This window comes from Macrosteles quadrilineatus, unplaced genomic scaffold, assembly GCF_028750875.1.
Source record: "Macrosteles quadrilineatus isolate MER2022 unplaced genomic scaffold, UCM_ALF_1.0 Scaffold_13__1_contigs__length_4303367, whole genome shotgun sequence".
In the NCBI taxonomy this organism is placed as follows: domain Eukaryota; kingdom Metazoa; phylum Arthropoda; class Insecta; order Hemiptera; family Cicadellidae; genus Macrosteles; species Macrosteles quadrilineatus.
The window spans coordinates 537,571-562,817 of NW_026542606.1; the positions used below are offsets into that span (position 1 = coordinate 537,571).

General features: G+C 34.4%; 1 protein-coding gene across 5 annotated transcripts in view; it reads right to left on the bottom strand.

The window, feature by feature from the left end:
• Positions 1-25,247, bottom strand: part of LOC129004934 (myelin transcription factor 1-like) — a 197,071-nt gene that overhangs the window by 144,054 nt on the left and 27,770 nt on the right. For all 5 annotated transcript variants that reach the window (XM_054433652.1, XM_054433651.1, XM_054433650.1 and 2 more), the window contains exon 2: positions 1,123-1,183. The gene's annotated coding sequence lies outside the window, so the exon portion shown is untranslated. The remainder of the gene's footprint in view (positions 1-1,122; positions 1,184-25,247) is intronic.

The window sequence follows — 25,247 nt, forward strand, 5'->3', positions numbered from 1 at the left end:
GTTTCTTAAGCCATGACCATTTAATAAAATCTCTCTGATCCCAGACGGTTGGTTCCACTTTCAAAGTATGAACATACAGATTGTTCTACGTAAAGCCCGACTTTAAATAAATGATTATGCAAATGATACCTCAAGTTTACTACGTTTTTAATTACTTAAAACATTTCTTCTCTCTAAAAAAGACGTTTACGAAGTGATATAGCTATAGCCGCTCCAGCTAAAAGTAAACAGATCCCCAAAATCACGTTACACGCCAGTTTAACATCACAGAGAGAAGCGAGACGGCGAAAGACGAGGAGGATCCCCCAGGCGGCCAAATATTTGGTGGGAACGAGACTGTATTTGGCGGGTAGTCCTCCCCGTGCCCGGGGCTCGACCAAACAGCCGCGATGATTCGATATCTCACTCATCAGCGTCCATTCACCGACAATTGTGACCCATTCAATCAATTCCTTCTGTTAATGTTAATAGGAGACGCATTAACGTGATTAGTGACGTCTGACGGAGAAGATTTGCCTCTATGTCTTTAGCGGGACTTGATTGTCTTATCGCTGATTATTGTCTAGTGAAAGGTGGAACAAGGTTGGAACGAGGTTTGGGTCTTAGGGAAGGGCAATAATAGATCTTAAGGTAATTAATTTACGAGACTAAATGTAAAACCAAATGTAAACTATATTGCCGTAGCTAACATATTTCATGAAATATTAATGGACTATTTTTAAAAACAAAACAAACATTAGGAAACTTTATAGGAATAATACTATTATTATTGTTGTGCAGATTTTTTAATTACTGTCATAAAGAGTAACTATAATAACGACGGTGGGGCAGACCTTGATAAAAAGTACAAACTAAGATTAAATAAACGAAGTTAAGGTTTTTCGTAATATATTTATGTATAATAGAAACTGATGAAAAGAGTCTAGTGACCAGGACATGCATATTTTATTGTTTTTGGTGATTTTCTTGATACAGAACGTATAAAAAAAGACATTAAAACTGACCAATCTATGTTTGCCATTTTTAATACCTCAAGCAAACTTATAAGATTGTATGGATATAATTTTAATGTATAAGATATTTGTACCAAAGAGTGACTACATTTTATTGTTGGTAACTTACCTTGCGGTTGAGGACAAAGGTCGTCTTTTTCGATATTTTGCGTAACACTGCGTGGGTAATACTGGAACAAAAAAGATCAATTAATCATCCTGTATTGGGCTTATCATGAAATTCAACAGTCATCTTAAATATATTATTCTTATATTTTATATATGTGTGTATAAAACTCAGAGAAGATACTAATATTAAATATACATATACAAAGGTTCAGCTAAAGAAAAAAAAATAAATACACTCGTTGCAGCAAACCTTTGACTATTATAAATTTTACTGATTGGATTTTCACTCAAATATTTTCTTCAACATGTTACATTTATTCTCTTTTAAATAAAAGTAGTTTTAATGATTACTTAGGTTTTCTGCAACATAGAGTGTCATAGTGTCAAGTGTGATTTTTTTAGATAATGTTAACACCTTGGTATAAAATAGATATATTTACAGAATCTTATTAGCATATATTTGATGAACAAAGTAACTACAAAAGTTTACCAATACTTCATACTAATAATAAAAGAGTTTTAATAGTGTTTATCAATTTTATTTATAAACATCTGGCGTACAAAAACACTTTAATGTATTAAAATATATTTTCCTTAAATACAGAATGATTTATAATTTAAATTTAAAAAATCATGTTTATCTTTACCATATTATACCCCCGCCCCTAAATGGAAAAAATATGTTTATCTTTACCATATTATACCCCCCCCCCATTTAATCCCGATCCAATATGTTCATCAAACGAAAAGATAAAGCTGTCTAAAGAATTTGTTGGATTGTTGTATTCAGCAAATCGACCCCAAAATATTTATTTTTCACCACACAATGATGTTTTTAGCTGTTTTACATACATTGGTGGCAGAAAGTTACGTTTTGCTGGCCATGCCAGCTGTCATCGTCATTTCGAGACCGAGCAGGTTTTTACATCCCTAGGGCTACAAAATCAGCTGCCCGGTTACTTTCTTAAAACATGAATGCATATTAAACACATAATCAGTATCCATAGTATTGCAATAGAATTGTTTTATTGTCACCGCTGCCTAGCAACTATTTATCGTTATTTTTGCTGATTACTCAAATTATTTCTTCACATAACCCTTAAAGTTGTAGTTGTGTTGACTATCCGGGTGCATTATTATTGTGGTGAATAGTGGTAATAGGGTACAGTGTGGTGAAAAATATCATTCGTACCTCGAACCGAAATTGTTTTCGGCCCTAGGTACGAAATATACTATTAAAAGCATAATGGGTATCAACTTAAAGCTCTTATCCTCTAGATGTGGCTTTTGCAGTTTAGGATGATATCCCGCGAAAGCCCTTCATCCATTTTCAAGTTTAGACGTACATTTATTGTTTACATCAAAACAGATGGTCACAATACAATTTTGTTTATTTGCATACGAAAATGGGATTAACGTTACAGTTGGTGATGTTTTAGAGAATTCGAGAAAAATATTGTAACGTTATTTGTATACAATGTAAAGAAGAAAATTACTTAGTAATATTTTGTGTTGTCATAGTATGTTTTATTGGGGTTTTACTTAATTCAAATAAAATATTTTAATGGTATTTGTTTAAAATGTAAAGAAGAAAATGACTTGTGTTAGATCTTATGCTTGCATAGTAAAAAACTAATTACAAAGTTATGTTCAAGGTTTGTTTGAAACATTACAAGTTAGTGATGAGTTAATGATTATCAAGTAAAAAATAGGTAATTTTCAACTTAAGTCATAGCACTAGAAAATGTTTAATTAGTTTAAATATATCACGGATGTTGAAGTCACTTACTGGCTGCTTGTTTTGTGTAAAAATAATATTGTTACGAGCCATTTTAGAATTTCACATTGGTCGAGGCATACAACTAAAAATTATTAGATATAAATCTTTAAGATTCCCTGTCAAAATTATGCTCCAAATAATGAATATTTAAATAGTCCAGGAGGTATCTTAAATATCGTTTCTTGAAATTGTTAGTTTCAACATTTGTGAAATGTATATACATTACCAAATAAAAATTATACTTACTTACAAATAAACTATTTACAATTCCACATTTTCAAATACATTCATAGACTCCACCACGATTTCAACCAATACAGAGTACATCAAACGGAAGCTCGATCAAGACTTATTAACTAAATATCATCAGAGAGGAAATGAAGCGACGATGCCAGAAATATGGCTCCCAGCAGACATTTATGTGTTTAAGCCCTTTGAAGTACAGGGAGCACACAAAACGAAACCGAGCTCAAATATATCTAGAGCCACACACTAGGGATGAGGGGATAACACACTATCTTGTCGTGTAACCCTTCCAGCAAGTCAACTCTGCTTCAGCTTCTCTTAAATTCAGTGGTAGAGCAGTTAGTCAACTTTTTGCATATTAGGCTAACGACTCGTTAAATTATAATAAAAAAATGTAATACTTATCTTAATTTTTCAAGTAATACAACGATACAAAAAAGATGGTATGTGGTGATCGATTTCGATTGGACACTCCAATCATCATCAGACCCAATAGGCGAATGACTTTTTTGTATATTTGCCGTCTTGTGAGTAACAGTATAAGAGTAAATATATGTTTTAAATGTTATAAGACGTATCTTTTATTTACTTTCCGTAAATTTAATAACACGTACAATGCTGATCAAGAAGTTCTCTATAAATAGTTTGGTTTATCTACATAAAATAAAGCCAAATATTTTTCCACTGCTTACTGTAGTATTATAAAATACATTCCAATTTAAGATTTACATCTATAACCTTTATAATTTAACAAATTATGTTTCACAATCATTCTCAGCCAAATGAGGGGGTTTAGGGGAGTGGAGAGGGGGTGGAGCAGTTCAAATCATGAGATTATAAAACTGATTTTCGGAAAAACATGTATACTGTGCTCATTGGGCTATCTACAAAAATATAATCAGCAATCCATTTCCATGTCTACTAAAAGTTATATTTGAAAGAAATTCGGTTTGGAAATAGTATAGTGTCCAAACAGTTTGCTAATACATATAACCCTTGTTTTAGTTAGGACCAAACATCAATGACTCTCTTAAATTTTACCTTAATCCCTTATCATACCTCTTGTCAGTGCAGTATTCATAGTAATATTCTAATATCTCTAGCCTAAAAAATATCACGAATAAAATAATATTTGTCAATTATGGTAAATCTGCATACAAGTTTTTACACTTCGTATGAAAACTATTTTTCTAATAGTTCTGTGGAGCAGACCGAATGTCATGTATGCAGTAGGCCTATGAATAGAGAAATGTTTCCATATCTGATTTAAATAGACAAAATCAACTCTATCACGATCAAAAAGAAGAGAATATCAACCTAATTTTATCACAACAGTCTAATACCTATATCCCAATTATTTCTACCCTCAACACATTGTCGCCAAGGTTTCTCCAGTCCCTTTTCTCCTCCCTTGACGGTTCTATTTTGTCCACGTATCTGTTCCGTATTAACGTCCGAGGGAGACATGATTAAAAGCTGTAGGTGACAGTCAGTGGTTGCCGTTAGTTCCAACTCCTTCCACCTCGCGGTCCTAGCGCCACCATCGCTAGCGGCGAGACGGATTGCTACCATATCGGGAGGAAGTTTTGCATTCAATTTGTTTTTATTGGTCCTTTCGGAAAACAATATAAAGTTGGAGGCGAACTTTTATTTTATAATTGGGAGACCAGATCGATAGTACAATCCGAGGTATAAAGAAGCGATGTTGTTTTCTGCCAGAGTCATTTAAATAGTTGATTACGTTTATGTGTAATTTTTCATCTTAGCAATATTTAAATTAAAATTTTTGCAGGTAACTTCTTACTAAACTATACAAAATATACGTCTCAGGGAATTAATTATGTTGACAACACTATCTAAAATCACTTTATTGCCAAAAATATACTACAGCATTTAAATTGTTTTGTACTTTAATAATTGGTTATCAAAGAGGATCACTGTTTCCTAAAATGCATCTTACCAAAATCCTCTGTTGCTTATTTTCTTTGACAACACAGTCAAGGAAACCAAGTATATTGAAGACACAATACCTTTTAACAACTATTTTTGATTCTTTTTTACCTACCACAAATTATTATAATTTGAGTATGTAGGAGTTAATACCATTTCGAAATATCAGGTTCTGTAATGACATCAATTACGAACTATATATTAGTTTCTGCAGGTAGTGGACCCCCCAATGAATTTTCATGAGCATTTACACAAAAAAGTGGCGAATCTAAGGGTCCACAATTCATATTAAGTTGGTTATTAAATATTAAGTTCTATAAAAGGACCATGCGGACATAAGTTTGCCTCAATAAAGAAGGATTTTCATATGTCATAATGGAATCCTTTTAAAGCATCTCTTAATACATTATTTCCAATATTTTAGCCACAACTAACTCAAGTGAAATACAATCTAATGTCTAAATTAACAAGACAAGCTAAAATGTGACTTCCTCGTTCCATTCACTGTTTAAACATCGAACCCATTCTCTAAACCTTTCTAAATAACGACGGCCTTATCAAACGCTAATCCGAAATCCATTTAAGGATCCAATTGAAGTTGTCGAAATCTTTTCAAGAGTTGTAAATTACGATGGAATCTTAAAGTGCCCAAAGTGTTTGAATGCGATGCTTTCTCTATAAATTGCTATCCTTCAGAGTCGCTATTAACATTTACTCTGCCATTACTGTAATTAAAGCGGAATGCCATAACGTCGGTTCCTTATCTTATCATCCCCCTTTCCCCTCCCGTTGGGGATGACAGGAAGAGGGGAAAGGGAAAGGAAAGAGAGGTCATCCGGGACTAGCTAATATCTTGCTAATTCCTATACTCCGCTATTTCTATAATCGCGAGAGCTTTTCGCGTACCACCTATTAGCCTCCATTAAGCCTTATCTCTCTCTCTTTCTCTCCACATAGTCTGTACTCGCTGTCTCTCTCACTCTGTACGCTTTACCCACTTATAGTCCCGTCAAAATACTACCTTCACCACCTTATTGCTTTACGTTGCGCCCCCCCCCCCCCACAAGTTGCGTAAAGGTTAAGCCAATTTACAACATCCCTTCAGCAGCCTGATCCTGATAACCGGCACCACACGCGCGTTAGTGTTATAAGGTTATCCCGCAGGATCGTTGTAGATTATACGTGAAAGGCTCAAACCTCTTAAGTAACAACTTGATTAAAGCCTGGTAGGAAATTTTAGGTAAACCACGCTTAGAAACGTTATTTGAAATACATGTCTGGGAAGATATGTGAAATGAAAACTATCAAAGTGTATGTTGAACACAAATTACGAAGGAGTAAGTAGTTTAGTTAGTTGTGAAAGTATTTTTCTTTGTGGTCTCCAAAGGATTTGTAATATTCCATTGGTTATCGCAATTCGCAAAGGGGGTTTTACTTATTTTACACACACAAGCCTACACCACAAAATCATAAGTCATAACTCATGGACGATACTTGAACATGTGTAAAAAAGCCTACTAGCTCCACATCACCTAAAGTTTTCTCAGAAACCCATATGATAAGTTGAGTTTGTACTCGCCATTGAAAAAATATCAAAACGTTAACACCAATACGGGACATGGAAAAGGATGGTAAAAAATAATGCGCCTAGCAGAACTAAGCGTATATAAATTATTATTAGTGAAAAAGTTAAACATTTACATTAGTAACATTAGTAGTTTATCAATTAAAGCCACCTTTTTTCATTAATAAAATAAAATACGCATAATAAAATAAAATACTCTAAATAAAACCCATTAAAAGGAGTTAAAGCCCACTGAAGAGTCCCCAAAGAGTTCCACAGGATCATTGGGGCAGCAGCACTTCATAAAGATGAAGGGCAATTTGCAAAAACACTCCAAATAAAAGGTCTAAAGACGCGATAGCGTTGACATACACTTATCAGGAACAAAGGCCGTAATCTGTTTATTTGCGTTTTTCTTGTTCAACAATCAAAAGCCAACGAGTCATTTAAAAAAGAGGGGCAATGAAAAAAGACGGCAAACAGTAGGGGCGCTTCAAAGGGAAAGAATTCCCGCCATTTCCGAGTGTATCATCAGCTGTTGCTCCACCGACGTAATTTCCCGCGCTTTCTTTCACCGAGATTGCTTTCCTGGCGTTTATTTTTCTTGAATAATTTTAACCTCTGATTCTCCCCGACACCCGGTCAACCTGAAGATTCTCGATTGTTTTTGTTCGTTTTCCCTTCTGTTGGACTTCCAAAAGAAATGTTCTGTTTAATTACACAACTTTGTTGTAGACAAAGAATCTTCATTCAGTTGTAACGACTTCTTGGAATTACAGAAACTCAGAGAAAATGTATGGCTCCAGCTTATGATTGTAAAAATATAGGTTTACCACCAATAGAATAAGAATCTGTAAACAAAGAAAGAATTAGAGGTCATAAGTTTTAATAAAGCTTTGTTAAAAGGGATACAATGATTATTTAAAGAATGGGAAACACACGAACTCCGTTAACAATTTAAGTTTAATAATGACTATTTAGAAAGAACGTGAACTAAGTTTCTAACATCGATTTTTTATTTACTCTTTCAAATTAATAGATGCAACATAGAAGATACATTATAACTCGTTTTCCCATTAGTGCCGTGGATTCATTGGAGACAGTATTTGTAAAGCAAAGGAAAATAATGTAGGAAAATTTAAATTGAATATATATTTGGTTCCATGTAATATGTTTGAGAAGGTTATTATAAGTCTATTAACACAGCCATATTTTAGGATAGTAATAATTACAAAAGTTTTTATCTTTTTACCATTTTAATTTCGCAGATAGCCACTCCTAGGGCACAGCATAGTGTTTAAGAAACGATATATTGAAAACTCAAGAAAAAAGCAAACATATATTTTCACACGACGCAAAAACACAATTTAGCCATTTTTATCAAATTTAGAAGCGTCAACTTTTCGGTCTTCCATTCTAACGCTCAAACGCCAACTATCTCAAGTTTTGCTCAAGTAAATTCTTATCTACAAGTTTGCCAAAACAATGCCTATTTAAAACACTCGACAGCGACGGAGGCATTTCTATGTTTTCTGCCCGAACCCTCACAAACAAAGCGTTCGACAGATAAGACTATCTCTCCCCAAACCTACCCCTTCTCCCTGACGGAAACGTCTGCTTAAACTCACTTGTGATTAGTCCCTCGCATATCTTTTATCTCGGGCTCCCCGACATTCGACATGTCGCAGACTTTGGTCTTTTGTTTCGTGCGTTTACTCTCTTTGATTGGTTGCCGGCTTCAAAGCACCCGCCCGACGTACTGTCTGTCTGTCTAAGAACGGTACGGTTGATTGCTGTGCAGTACTTCTTGCAAGATTGGATTATGTTTTAAATAAGTTGTATTACTTAATATTATACCGGTCTGGTACTTTTTAATACACTTTAGAATATTGTATTTATATTTGTTTCTATTTTATTTCTATCACTCAATGGAATCTTTAATAATTGTCAAAATATAGAGTCAGATAAACTTTTTTTCAAAAAGTAATATGTTGTTCGAACATATTTTTCCATACATTTGATGTTCTTGTTTAATCTGCTTGTGTGACCTTTGACTAGTTGAACTACCTTCAAGTCATCATATTATTATTGTTTTCAACTTCATACCATATAATAGCAACTAAATGAATACTTAACAACAAATTATGAAATGTGTGGATTTTAAATTTTAACAAATACTATGAGTACGAAAATTTTTTCTCAATATTTATTTTTTGTAGATAAACCCTTTACCAAGGTTTTAATTTTTATTTTCGCTATATATTCTCATTATTTCTTTAACCAAGCAAGTAACACAAAAATATCTAATATTAAGCTCTTTCAAGATTACCTTCCGTCAATCACTTATTCAATATAAAATTCCAACCATCAGTTTGCAAAGCAACTGACAAGTCCATCAGTGGTCTAACCGTGTCCAAAACCTCACTTGTACAATATTTCCCGTGTTTTCTCCGTCCTGGACGCTGACGTTTGGGTCTCGTTATCCCCCCCTCCTTCACCCACAGGCACTGACGGTTCATTATTACACAAACGTCATCAGTTGTCCATTAGCGCCAAAGTTGGACCAAACTCTGGCAATCTGAATAACAACAGGCGCTGCGGTTGCCGACATGCTAGCATCACGTGACGGGCCGGGCCTTTAAACTTTAAAACCCAACTGAAATGTTAGACGTCGCGTCGGTGGGAACTAAACACAATGATGTTCTGAGCACGGATCACTAAAACTACTATATTCTATAATTTACGTTTATTTGGATTTTTTATTGATTAAACAAAGTGTGTATACGTAGGCTACATTATTTTAAAATTTGAGCGTTTAATGAAGGTTATATGTTAAAGAGTACTGTACAAAACAAACAAGTGTGATGCACTTAACACGACTATAGAAAAGATGGAGATTTAAAAGTGCACCGCGCGGCGCTCATAGGCAATATAGGTACTGTAGCCGTGTTGCTTCACGAGGTTTGAAGGAGTTCTTGGACGCAAGCAGTGTTCTCCTTCAGTTGGGCATTATTTAACATACACACTTTTTTAATATTGAAAACAACAACATGAGTGGTTACATCGCTTAAGCATTTATAGCGTGTTTGACAATATTATGGGATAAATATTTTAACATTAGGCAGCAGTATTAAAAACTTGTTTTGACTAAGAATTGTACTAAAACTTCTAATTTCAACGAAGCATCTTTATTATCTTGAAAATATAGCTCTTTAGTTCAAAACGGTTAAATATATAAAGTAAGAATATAATTCTTTAAAAGATGTAGGCCTATATGTTCATGTTTAAAAATAACTTGACATAAACAATACTGTGGACATTTTTCTAAGTAGTTTTAAAGCCAAACGTGTCGGTCGTACAATGGTATATTGATGATCCATACATTTGATGTATTCTTTATGTTTTCAATGATGACGCTCTCTTACGTTTACGTATTTGTACATACATTGTGTCAGCATCCCTCAAACATGCTACCAACCCAAACAGTTTAATTGTCCTGACCAACCCATGACTTCTAGACAGGAGACAACGCGGATCAATGTGATGGTCCCAGGAGTCCTGTGCAGAGTGAGGGGAGAGAGGAGATCCCTCACCAATTATCGGCCAGGACCAGGACTTGGCGGGAAGGACTGAGGTATTTACCGTCCTGGTGATGTCTAAGAGCAAACAGATACGTTGATTGTGATCCTGCTCCACTTGTATGTGGATGGAAATTGTAGATGAAGTTTTATATGTGATATGATATTTATAAATTTAACGTAGGCCTACATATTGGTTCATTTTTTTTATTGAGTATATATTAGAAAAAATAATAATTTCAGTAGTCAACAATAATATAAGTCAAATAAGGGACATTTTGAAGATATTGTTACACAATAAGGGATTCTTTCAAACAAGAAGTTGTTTCCATAAGTCTATCTTTATTTTATCGGGGAAATCATTCTATAAAAAAATTTGCCCGTAACCATAAAAAAACCATCATCAAATCACGTGAGCAAATTGTTTAGGTTGACAACGATAAGTTTATTTTAGTTTATTTTTAAATAGAATCACAACGTTTATTTTAAATCATTTTAAATAGAGTTAGCCTAGTTTATTTTTGATGTCTTAATTAAAGTTAAGCGTTTTGGAAGTATCATTATGTAAATTTACTACATAATTATTATTTTAAAAGCGTTCAACGCAACAGACAAATCTACGAATCAGAGAGCTCACTAACGAAGGTGATAAGTTGAGAATCAAGATTTAATTGCGGTGACGTCTCGAGGGCCCTAGGGTCCAAGGGTCCGGGGATCGAGAGGTTAGGGTCTGCTAGGGGTAGTGTCCGGCCTTAATATAATATTTTGAGTGAAGAGAGACAGAGACGTGCACAAAAGGGGTCGTTAACGGAACGTGCTTCTGGATTAAAAGTTGTGAATGCGTCCTCATCTTTGACCGTAGCTGGAGCTCTCGAGGTGACCGTGGTTCTCTCTCTCTAATTCTCTAACCCTCCTACTCACTCACTTCTCTATCTGTCTTTATCTTTCCCTGATCATCTTCTTGTCTCTCATTTAACTCTTAACCATCTACTCAAATCACTCCATTTTTATATTTGTCTTTAAAAAGGACAACATCTAGCTATCAAAAGTTAGATAACATAGTGAATTCCACAAAAGAAGGGCCAAAAATACTGAAAGCATTGGATAAAGCGTAGGGTTAAGTTTAGGATGTAAAGTTAAAACGATTGTTCAATGATGATAATTATTGTGACATTGTGACTGTTAAATACTATTTCCAGTGGATACGAGTATAACTTGCATTAACCTAATAGGTAAACATAAATAAACCGTGCAAGAATTTGAGTAATCGTCCCTTTTTATTTGGTAAAAACTAAAAACGTATTTACCGCTGTTTGTTTGTAGTTGGTAGTTTGTAGTTTCTGTAGTTGGTCTAATGCGGCCTGGGCTGATATTTTTATTTTAACTTAGTTTCCTTTAACCGTTCCCAAATTGTAATTTTTGTTGCTAAATTATATCCCAAATAACAATATTTTTCGTAAGAACTGGATTTATATTTGTCTAACACATTTATACGTAATCTACTCGGTATTGGTAAAATATCGATTCGTCATTTGGTCCTATACAATTTGGAAGTTCCAAAAAACATAGCCCATCCTAATACGATCCATTTGTCCCCCTCAGTGTAGCCGATTACCATTTAAACCGCAATATCATAAAGTGGAACGGCCGAGCTGGTTTATTTCGCCCATTATGACCAGAACGGGGACTTATTGAATCTGAGGAGTTGGTATTCAGGAGCCGCGACAAATAGAGGACTTTCCTGAGAGTTATGGACTTATGGACCCCAGCTGTAGGTTTATGGACCGGACCTTCCGTACATATGTAAGTACGAGCTCTGCCGTATGTTGTGGAAGGGAGGATGCAATTTATGACAAATATTCTGAGGATTCAGAAATATAGTCATTTTTCTAAATTCAAATTTGGTTTCCACAGATTTATAAAATTAGTGTAGTGTTATTAAATTGACAGAATTAAAATATTGTATTGAGTTTTTGCTGGTTAATCTAGGTAGTATACTTCACACACAATATTATTATTTTATTAAACTGAACATGGCATCCAACGTCAATATATAAATCCATTTATAGTCGTACTCTAAACTAAAAAAAAAAATACTTAAGTTATACGCTGCTTTATATTAATGTAATTATATTACAGACTTTTACGTAAGGACTGTGGAGGTGAGTGAGATAACATGGCACATGACTTATTTTGAAATTTATAGAATTTAAAAACATCATACTATTTCAACCAGATATTTACAACAAATATGAAAAATATACATCTTCAAAATATAAGAGAGGACCTACAAAATTTAGGTATCATTGACAAATAAGCATTTCCTAGCTTTTTATCTAAAAGTTAATACTACGGCTAGGTGGGGGTGAGTAGCCCTTGGGTCGAGGGACTGCGTGGGAACCACCCCAGTAGGGAGGCCATTATGCAAAAACTACCCTTAGGCATCCAAGGAACGTCCAGGAGTAAATCTTGGCGACTCCATTAGAAGCATGCAAATTCGGGGACGAATGTAAAAAGACGACAATAAATGCAAATGCAGCCAGACCGCGTCTTTCTATCAATATGTTTGAATTATTTATGCGGATGATAAAAACCGCAACTTTTGTTGGGGCGGGCACGTCTCCGGAATAACGTAAACAAGAGTTTTTGGAAAAAGGAATACTTTTATAACAATGAAGGAATTAATAGAAAAATGCAAACTTATCAACAAAATGAATTCATATTTATGAAATAGTTTCGTACACAATTTTTATCTATTTTCTTAACTATTAAGTGTAGAAATATGTTTCATTGTCTTATGCAGGAACCATAAAACGTCAAAAAATCTATACATTTTCCCAAACCGGTACTACTTTAAAAACATACTTTAATAACCAATATATTTCTTTAAAAAAATGTCTTGGTATTATTATTATTATTATGTTCCAAAGTGGACAAAAGGATAAACAAATATTTTACTTTAGTTATGACTTTTATTATTAAAAAAGAGTTCATACACTACATCATGAATACAAATCTTTTATTAGGAAAAGTAAAATACAAGATAATATTGATATTCTATCGATACTAAGAAGATGCAGCAAGAGACCTAAAGCTAGGAGGCAAGATGAAGGGGAGCAGAGCGAAGAATGATAGCTTCTGAGCTGGACATTATTGAATTTCCTCCAAAATTTGCTTATGCAAACCAGGAAACGGTGGACCCGGAAATTGTGCATTTCTTCAGATTGGTCAACCCACTTCCGGTCTGGGGGCGCCGCGACAAAAGCCTTTTTATCAAGACCCTTTCTTCCTGACTGTGTTTGTGTAAAACCCAAATTTATAGGTTTCCGTTTTGGGACATGTGTTTTCAAGGGCTATCTTGTATGTATGCCTAGAGGGCTATCGTAGCTCATGATAGCAGACTCTATAATCTTTATAACACAAGGCTTTTTAGAAAGTTTTAGCACAAACACCTAACGGAAAATTAACCAACATTGTATTTTTAGTTTTTTATGCCATAGTCAAACTTTATCCTTGGTAAAATTTCAGAAAATATAAGGGTTAAAATATACAGTGTGTTATTTTATATAGGCGTTTTAAATACGAATCATATTCAAGCATTGGAGTAAAAGCTGTAACTAATTTGCCAACTACAACAACATTTGTTGTTTAGAATAAGTCATTCAATTTAACGAGACATAAGAATCTCTAATTTCAGAAATCATTAATGAGGACGGTAATATTCTACAAGAAAAACATTTTCTAAAAAAATAATCATGTATAAAGTGGCTAAGATTAAAATATAACCGTTAAACTAACACAGCTTTTCTAAATAAACATAATTTTCAACGAGGAATATGACACCTTCACGTGTAGTCTTATATCTTAAAACACACCCTTACGCATCAACCCCATATAGGGTTGTCGAACGTGAGGTTAAGATATCCCCTACGACCCCAAACCTCAACCCGACCCTCACCTGAGGTTTCCCGGATTATTGCACTTGTCCACTCCACTCCTGGTTATTCATGAATTCCACAGGAAAGGGACAGAGGAATAGATAAAGACACGCATGTCTTCACTTAGTTTTCTTGGAGCATGTTTGTAAAGATGATGGTTTGAACTACAAAAGCACATTTTTAAAGCTTTCAAGCTCGCCTTGAAAGTTTTTGGTTGGTTTTTTTATATATTTAAATATTCACCCAAAGTAAAAAAGAGGGTAAACGAAAATAAACTGGGAGAAGGTTTCGCCGTAAAATTGGGAGTCGGTTAGCTGATTACAATAGCATGTTCAGTTAACAAAACGTATGCGTCTCCTTAGATAAAAAAGGTAACCTAAAATAGAATGACCATCTGCACATGCAAATTCAGTCTAAGTTAGTTTTATCTTTAACATTATAGAAGATAAACAATCACCTTTGAAATTAAAAGAACATGCATTCAAGTATAGATATAAAACGTAGACTCTTGCATGACTTTCTTTTTAGATGATATGTAATAAGATTGGAATGGATATTTAATTCTAACGGCTGTACTTAGTAATTTTAGCCATATTTATCAGCATAAAATAAAACTCACACTATCTTTGAGTGTGCTACTGTGAGAAAAAAAAAATAGTGAAGAGTGAAATATCTCTTATCAAAGATATGATCTAATCTAAATACCCAATACGTTTGGATAACTTTTGTATAGTTTTGAGAATATAAATCTAAGATTTCGTGATAAATATTATTTTCAAAGGGCAGAGAACAGTCATTCCTAAGTGACAGAATACTGAATATTCCCAACCCTGGTGTAATATCCAATACCATTTGCCACTATAAGGGTTAGAATGGGGGAGGGTTGTACATTTCCAAATCAAACCACTTTGTTTTTATTATTTTGATTGACGCATGGCCACTGACTGACCGCTTGTCAATGCAGATTCTCTCAAGCTTTTCTTCCCCTAACGTCGTGAATGATAATATGTCTATATTGATTTCGACTTTATACGGGTTTTTTAAATGAAGATTTTTTTATGTAGCTTTAAAGTCTAATGAGTATATAGGAAAGGATGTGGGGTTTAATTTGGTGTTTACATGACAATGTTTTTTTTTCTAAGATTAAACTTAATATGTTCCTAGGGCTTTTTAAATAAAATATTCAATATTCTTAAAACTAATTAAAACAGTAAATAATATTCGTGTTCCTACTAAAGCCATGTAACAGGAATGATAGAGATGGGAGGGTTGTTCAGGGTTGTAGGGGTGGAGAGGGATTTTTACACCTCTTTAACACCCTTAAGCTCTTGACTCTATTGGCTGCTTTAAAGCAACATTAAGTGAAGCCTTGTTTTAACACATACAATTAAGGCCTAAGCCTCTCATTCCTCCCCACAACACACGGGAAAAATCACACCCTTCACTGTTCACAACCTAAAAAAATCTTTTTGACTTTAAGACAATTTATTGGTGTTCTAGGTCAATTACAAGTATCTCATTTATTATTTTAAATATTAATAGGCTTATTAATGATTTCTAGTTCGACTAAATGTGTAAAGCGAAAAATTAATGTTTGATTATGAACTAACCAAAAAGTGCTACACTATTTCACTTTAGGTAGGTCGACGTTAAAACGATGATTTACATTAATAACAAAAAGCAATCAATTCATTTAGTCTAGTATTAAATGGTCATTAAGATGCATGAATTTTTCTTCTTTTGACAAATTCAGCAACTCTTCTAATATTATTTTATGCAAGAGTGCTACCCAATTTTTGGTCTTTTTACTATCTAACAACAATCTACTGTTGGAATTAATAATTAACTAGTAATTCAATAAGATAAGAAATCCTTTTTATACATCTTGTTTTCACATTTCAATAGACCCACTTTCACTTGTGTTTTGTACGTTACTTTTCGCTATACTATAATGACTAATTATTTTCTTAATTAAAACAGACATTGGATATTTCTTCATTACAATTAGGAGCATGCCAAACTCATAGTATCTTTAGGTTGTGTCTTAATTTGAAGTTACAATGTTTTATCTATGTTAATATTTACTTTGGTTGTTGAAAATTGAAACAGTTGACAAAACAATAACGAGTCTTTGTTTGTTTACGTTGGCAAACAAAAAAGAAATATAGTTAACATTACTTTCGCATAGTAAACATTATTTTGCTGTAGTAAACAATATAATGATGCATTTTCGAAGTTATAAACATGGAACGAAAACAGGTTATTTCACAGTAGTGTAGCGAAAGTTTATGATTAGGATTCGGTTTTATTGGAATCATTACAGAGTTCAGGTTATGGAAGGATTATTTTGATGGGGATTCCTGTAAATATGCTCCTTTAACCAATTCTTTTATTCTTTATGCTAAACATTTTGATATTATTGGAATCATAACATATTTCTAGGTTGTAAAGGGCTTATTTTGATTGCTTATGATTTTTGATTAAAAGTTCGATTTAAGACAACAAATTATACAGAATTTCAATCCTTTTCCCTAAAAGAGGCAAGTTGAAGCTAATCAAAGAATAAAAGGTGGAGTTTCCACTACTGAAAAAAGGACACATTGAGGTTGTTCGAGTGTCAAGATACCAAGAAATCCAGTTCAATGGTTAACGACAGTCTACTGATTAAAAATCTAAATAGTTTCCATCTAATTTTTAACTGTACTAAATTGTAATGGAATCGTATTGTATACTATAACACCTTTATTGACCCATCAAAATTGATTAAAATCATTTTTAAAGAAAATATTCTTTTAAAATATTGGTCTATGAAAGGGTACTGTTTTCCTTGAGCAAAAAAGATGACAGCTGATCCATAAAGATAGAATATCTTCTCCAGCATCAAAACCACGTCAAAATAAATCTTGTCTCATACTTGATTAAGATAATCCCCTATTTTCGTAAAATAATGATTTTTAACGACCAAATTGAAACACTCCGAAGATAACAACGGTGACATAGGGGGCAATAAATTAGAAAAAAACGACGCAGAAGGCGTTCCAGAGCCGTAAAGTGTTACATACGTGAGGGCGCCACAGGTAGAGGGGGCGACTCCCTACATCCCTACAATCGTATTAGATGTAATGGACCTGAAGTTATTGTGCCAATTTTGATCAAAATAAAACGTCGAGGAAAATCTTCCGAGACTCTGATTCTCGAAATAAACAACTTCTTGGGCTGAGGGTAAATATCTCTGATATCTCTCTGCTGAGCCGGCGCCGATAGTTTACTGCTAGAACCAGAAAATAAAACCACCTAATAGAAAAAGAATTGGACCATATTGTTGGCGTTTCATGCTTAGGTGCTACTTCTTAAAGTTAGGAGTTAATCTATTGTTCTTATTTAGCAGAAAAAACATATAGTAAAATCTCACATATTTTACATGTCTTGAACGTATTTATAATCCTCTTTAATTAGAAACACTTACCTATAAAAAAATCTTTAATTGCACACTTGAAAGATCAATATCTAAAGAATTATATTACTATGCAAGGTAATAATTGTTTAAGGTAGTGAAAGTTCAGTTAAGTTCAGCTGAATATTAATTTTGCTATACTCCTTTATGAAAGCCAGTGATAAAGAACATCTTCGTTCTATATTTTTAGAATAATCAAAAAGTATTTTAAGATTTTCAATTATATTAAATGTTTCAAAATACACAAAATCAACGAATTACCTTAAATTTTGCTAAATATACCTAACAACAACATAATTTTGTTTTATTAAAATGTTTTCCTTTTAAAAAATGGAGACTTAGAGTAAATGTATAGACTGTTACCATATTTCTATTGATATTAAATGAAAGCTTCGGAAAAATAAGAGCGGTCCTATGACTGAACTCTGCAACACGCCGTTGCGTCGCCTGCCGCGCGGTCGACCTACAATAAAGAACGACTCCCCCGGATATAAATTGGATTTAAGCAGTCCTTGCCGTAATCTACCCCCGAGATTTGTTGGCTCACCTTTTTAACGACACTGCACGACTTATGACTTCTTCTGACTCTAAATTACACAACATTTTTACACCCCGCGTCGCTGTACTCCAGGTGAGGCCTACTAAATCACCGCCACTTGTTCTCCCTACAATTAGGAGACAAATGTCTCCCTCATACAACACACTGGGTTATTTATACACTAGCATGTTCTCTTTATTGCTGTCATTACTTTGGGGTGTGCTACTTCTTGGCGATTCCTTATAAGATTTTAACAGAGTGTAAGAGCTTGTTTGTGCTGTAACCTCTCGTTAAATTTGTAGTTAAACACGGTCACATAGTCATAACATTTTCAAGGAGAATTTTTAAATAATCATATTTTATTGGTAAGGTGAAGGTATTTCGAAAAGGGTATATGGATCCAAATGCGGAAAATATTGAGATTTTACTCAACGATTACTGTTTTCACTTGTTTAAATGGTACATCAAAGTATAACGTCCAAAAGTATGTTAATACTGTATAAAAGAATATACGCAGTACCAAGAGGAATAATTTAATTGCAAAATATTCTAATACTTAAAAAAAGTAATACATCTTGATAAACACAATCATGATCAAACCGGAAATTGAGTATTTTGTCAAAACATATTCAGTTTAAAAAGTTTTTAATATTTTATTGTACGTAGATACACGATACACATGAATTTTACTACTAATTACAGAACACCCTCCTCACATCACTGAGCACTCTTCCAAGCCCATCAAAAGCTACACGCAGACCAGTGCCGCAGACAGCTCGGCCGATGATATATTTACCGACATTGTTTGCGTTGACTCAAAGCTCGCTGTTATTAGTTTACCCGCCAAACTGAGAGCTTCCACCTTCGCCTAATTTGGTTGATTCGACCACTTACTTGCCCCAAAGTGCCCAAGGTAAGAAGCGGCCAGGCAGCCTGTGGAGTGGAAACCACGATCTTTCGGATCACAGGTTTAGGGTTACTCAACTTTGCTGATGCGTTGGCTAGTGATATGGTCGTGGGGAAGGATTTGCCTTTGTACTCTGTATATAAACATATGATGCTTCGTTGTAATCTTTAAGTATATTAATTGAAATTATCTTATATTTTATAGTTATCTTAGAGTTCACTATGAATGTCGTTTGTAAAGAATGTAGACATGTAGAGTAGGTTTGTGTTTGGTTTATTTGAAAAACTCTTACTTTTTATGAATACACTTAAGGAAACATATTTACATATAGATGTACGAATATCCAAGGGAATTGCAAGCTTGGTTTTCTTAGGGCACAGATTATAGAATAAACTTAAAGAGCATTAAATTAAATGGTTTCGACAAAAGTTTTCAGCAAAGATTTTGAGATAGTGTTGTATAGGGAAAACACGTTTTTTTTTCTCAATGGGCTCAATTTAAATTTGACTTGTTCTTTATTCGACCCTCATTGCACACAAAGATATCTAAAAGTATCGGATGTGATGGGGCATAAAACTATTCAACCAAGCTTTCGAGTATGTGATTCATTTTATTATGTAGATGTAATTAAATCTTGATCAAACATAACAACTTATAAATACTGATTAAAGATATATTTTGATAGTCAAATTTATACTGATATAAATAAAACCGTAAAAATTTATGATTCGGAGTTGAAACAATTTTATAAAGCTTTTCCAACAATAGAGATGCAAGACGACGAGGGAAATGGCAGTTAGAGAGAGAAAGAAGATACACGAGGGAATAAATCTCTGCAAACACAGACGTTAAACACCTTGCAGTAAACTAAAGCCGCACTCATTTACCCGCCCTGGGCGTTGTACTTTTATACGTCCAACACAGCTGAGATACCTACTCGTTTATGGCACCAGGCTCTTTGAAAGCAATGTTGATCATACAGATAAAATGTAAAATTAACTCTAATTCTAATGGTAATAGGGTTTATGGCAGTAGGTGTATTAGGAGTAGTTACTAACGAGATTGTTTTTGAAAAGGGGTTATAGCCACTTTCTGGACGCAAAATCTTGCAATGGACATTTTCAACCGATGCACCATTGCAAGTGTTACTAAATGAGAATAGAGAATCAGTTGACATTTTTTATTTTTTTTTATTTCACTGTGTCCACAATGGATTAGATCTGTAAAATGTCTAGCAATGCGTAGCACATTTAATAATGAAAATACACGCACGGAGATCTTTTAAGATTTAATATTTGACTGTTAGTTATTATTTCAAGTTTTTAATTCTCAAGATCTGCAGAAAAAACACTATACACGTGACCTTCATAAACGAAAAATCTGGCAGTTTCAATGTAAAGAAAATGCACTGTAAGCACAAGTCACGTGGACATTTCTTTTTCCAGCCTACCAAAAACATAGCTGTGAAATCCAAAAATCCGTAAAAAATAACAAAGCAACTTCACAAAACTCATGCAAAATTGGTAAGGTTGAGAATTAAAAAGGATTAAATGTATATTTTATCTTTAATCGGGTGAGTCATATAAAGGGACTCGGAAAGATCAACTTGCATGTACATAGAGATACGTTTTTAAAGCAAATTGTAAAGACACTCAAAGACTATTTTGGAATACATTCCCCTTAAAGTGAAATTTTTGTTTACAGATGAGAAAATAAAATAATCGTTTTTATTAAATTGTTCTAAAAGTGTCATCAGTATAATGAAACTCCTGTTCATAATTCAAATTTATTTAATTTATTTAAAGATAAACCTACCTAACATGTGCCCAGATATTGGATACTTATAAAATATTACGATGAAAACCTACGAGCCCACTTGTCAAAGTAGTTGTTATTTTCAGTCTAAAATAAAAATACACTAAGGATTATTAAACGTGAGTTGTATAAATTTTAATGCCACTTCGAAATGCAATTTCAATCAAACGAGCTAAAATAAGAGAGATTTAAAAGCAAATGTACGTGTGAATCCAAACCTAACTTAAACTTACACTCGAAACTCATTAAAATAATTGGAGACAATCAGTTAATTGTTTCACAACATTACGCGATACTCAGAAGCAGCCAATAAGCCAAAATGGCGGAGGATTAGATTAGGCTTGCGCGCACAGGCTTGTTTTTATTAGAGAGCTCTGCGGGTAATATTACAATGAAAAGTGTTGCTCGAAAGTTCGCCAACATGGCGGCGTTCCGAAACTTTGTAGACGGGAGGAGGCAGTCCGCCCTTGTAGCAGTCAATACCTTGCCTCACTTTGGTACACTGTTATATAACGTAGAGAGTGTACTAGGCAAGTGCTACTCTGTCTTTCTAAATATTGGCAACACCTCTTTAAATGCACAACCTAAAACTTTGTCAGGATGTAGTGGTCTATTTTCACAATGTTTGTCTTAGAAAGTGACCAACAGGTAACAATAACTCATAAAAAAACATTGGCGTACAATAGGATTGATTGGCAATACGGCTTTTAACACACAGTACAACATAATCCCAACTTACAATGCGTTTAATCAGAATGTAAGAAAGATCAATAATATTTTGTAATTATGTGGCTGATAGGTGAATATTTTATATCGTACTAACTTGCATTGATTGGAATAATTGATGACCTAAGATGAGATCCCTTTTAGCAGTTAGTTTCACGAGATCTATTGTAGAAAAGTGTGTAAGAACGTGTTGATTTGTAAGCATTGCCAATAATGGAACACGATGGACACTAGTATGTTTTTGTTTCGCCTCCTTCCCTCTCAAACATGACTCACTATCAACTGGGAATTTTCACCCCATAATGGAGTAAGGTGAGGCAATTTCCTGGAGTAAACGTTTTTTGAGTTCATACTTCAGCTAATTACATCTAATTTTACTCTACTTATAACTAGCCCCAGATATAATATTAGTATGTTGGTATATAAAATAACAATGTTTGTATCCCAAACGACCGCACCCTCTATCGTGTAAGGTTATGGGGTTGAGGGGGGCATTTTGTGTTTTGAGCTCTCCCACCGTGACTGACGCGCTGGCTGCTCAGGCACAATACCCTTCTCTGATACAGAGACAGAGCCGTGGTTACTGACGGATGTCATCATGTTCAAGTTTTGGGAGTTTTGGAAACGAAAAGGGCCATTTCAAAAAATAAACACGAGACCTTTAAAAATCTTATAAAATAAACTAACTATTATAACCATCCACCAAAAATGTTTTTTGTCTTAGCCATCTGGTTACATAAACGTTTACATCTTTCTTATCTTTGTAAACTACATGTATATACTTACACCAAAATAAGGCCATAAATAAAACATACTCCCTTAGTTGATTTCTCATCCTTATGGATAAGCTAAAGACAAATTGTTAGTTCAGTCCGGTGCACTGTAGAGGTCGCGTCGTGTTTTGTTTACAATTAGTTTCTTGTTATTTCTGTAATTTAAAAACTCGTTTGACCAAATAACCGTAAAACACCCGTCGTTTTTGAACACCGTAAAAATAATTGAATAAGATTTAATTTGTTTAAAGGGTTGGTTTTTGTTTTAGTTTATTTTTGGTTCTTCGTTTGGAAAAACATCGCTATTTTAAAATATGGTACAAGGAAAATTAGTATATACTAAGATATACTAATAACAAGACAAGTTCAAGTAACACTAACTTTGTGCGAGACCTTAAAGAAGTTAGATCTTAAAACACAGCTCGAATAAATGAGCCCAAACTCTCCCTAAATAGGCTTCGCACTGTTGAAACGCATGTAGTGACAATAGTTACCACCACATATGTACCGCTCAATTACAACTGTGGAACACATTACCTTCAATACATGGAAATCGAAGCAAGATGGCGGACGGTGGTTTTCAAGGGGGAGGTAGCCCATGCCCTCGGGAGCTTCGCTTAAATCTTTCATCGAGTCCGGCGATCCAGGTGCGCTTTCACACAAGCTGGTAGTTACAAAGTTTTCCAAGATGGGCGGAGTCTGCGCGCCTGCTCTATAAAGCCCTTGCAATATTCATTTTCAAAGTGGTCTTCAACTACAATTGTGTTCCTAGTCTACGTGCTACTTGCGGTGTAGTTGGCATACAGAAATATATTTAGGAGCTAATTTGGTTCCAAGCCCTGCATATGTACCTTATAGTATCGCACGTGTGTAATATGGATGTTCTCAATTGACTGCTCTGGAATAACGCGAGATATAGTTTTTCAAATTTCTTCGATTCATTAGAAATTGTTATCATATCATTCAGAAAACCTCGGAAAAACTGTTGAAACTTAGCTTGAACTTTTTCCACGTTTTTAATAAACCTCATGAACTACTCATAGCTGTAGTCATAGCTGGTCGTGACTCTATTACAGACATGCACTTCAGAGATACCAAAATATCGCGCCTTCCATAACCAAACATTGTGTATATTTTAAAACCCTATTAATATTGTAAAACCAAACATTGTTCAGTACATTAAGCAAGCAAAAATCGTTCCAATAAACTGAATTAAAATAAATTATATAGTGCCTTAAACCTTAAACAGTATGTATGGTCATTTTATTTTACAGAAAATAACACCTTGTTTTTAGTTGTACTAAACAAATTACTCGGCATAATTCACAACACGACCACCCCTCTCTTCTTGCCCTTGATGACCGTTGTAAGCAAAAAGCCCCGGGTGTTGGGCTGGGGTTGTTTACAAGACGGCTGATTGTCGTTTAGCCGGTGTAATCGTTAATTGAGAAACACTGTCGTTAACGGCGTGGTGGCCCGGACCTTGGCTGGACACGGGATTTATCTTCCCCTCGGACAAGTGCTAATGAAATCTAAGACGAGCCAAGAGGCGTTTTTGGCGCCATAACCGTGAATCACCCGCTTGGCGCCGACCCCGGGTAATGGATAGAGTAATTAGCACTGGACAACTCTTTTCCTTTTTGGCTCTCTTCCCTCTTTGATTACGTGGTGTCACTCCCTTTTTTTTGTTAAATATTTTTAGGTCAAGAACTTAAATGATTTAGTTGTGTAACATATTGTTTATTCAAAATGCCATTAAAAATACAATTTTTGTGGCTAAGAAATAGTTTATTTTAAACATGGAATTAGTAAAGATTTAGACCAATTTCAATGTAAACTAAGGATACATACCCATACATTCTTGGGATTTCTAATAGAAAAGTACTTACAAATATAAATAAATACAGTAGTAAAATGTATATTTTGGTGAGTTGATGGCTCAGTCAGTAGCGCAACGGACATAATTATTTCTGGAGAGATGTCGTAGGTTCGGATTCTTGTTACCTAACACTAAATCAGCACAGTTAAACTTGTGTATTTTACCAGCCCACCAGCTTACTTTGCTAGGTAAGATCCATGGACAGGCCCGAGACCTATGCAGACAGGGCAAATGCAAGGCTAAAAGAGGCGGACAACCTCTTTTACTTAAACAATAACATATTTTGGTTATCAAACTCAGCCTGTATAAGATATGATCATTGTGGCAATGGTACTTTTTATACGCGATTAATCACTTTAAGTCAAACCTGATCGAGGGATCAATCTTCGAGGGATAAGGTATTGTGTTATTAGATATTTTTGTCTTATTCCATTAGAAAAATCATTAAGATATATATTTATTTGTTAAGATGTTGGTTTTCATCTTAGTCTCCTGACACTTGGGCAAATTTTCCCCTTAGGAGTAAAATCACCTGTATCATAGGCAGTAAGGGTTTGGAAAAAGGGGATGTTTTCTTCAAAAAGGCTTTGACGGGTGCGTGAGCGTGTCAGGACGTGTAGGGGGATACGTTGTGTAGAGGGGGGGGGGGTGTGAGACGAGGCACCTGTAGACATGTACTCGTCGTCGACACTTAGACGTCTTTGTGAGCCACCGTCCCCTACACGCACACATACACACACCTACACACACATCTGCAACAGACACTAATCTGTCGGTAAATGAGGCAGTGTATCTACCGTTCATGCAAGAGGCTATAATTGAAGTTAATAAATGCAAAAGCCGTGATAATAATATAAGGAGGGAATTATGATAAGACTTTAGTACTCTAACTAATGAACCTTTTTTTGTTTTTTTACGAATAATATATTTATCTATTTTACCCCTAACTATTTAGGACAAGTTTTTATTACCTCTCAG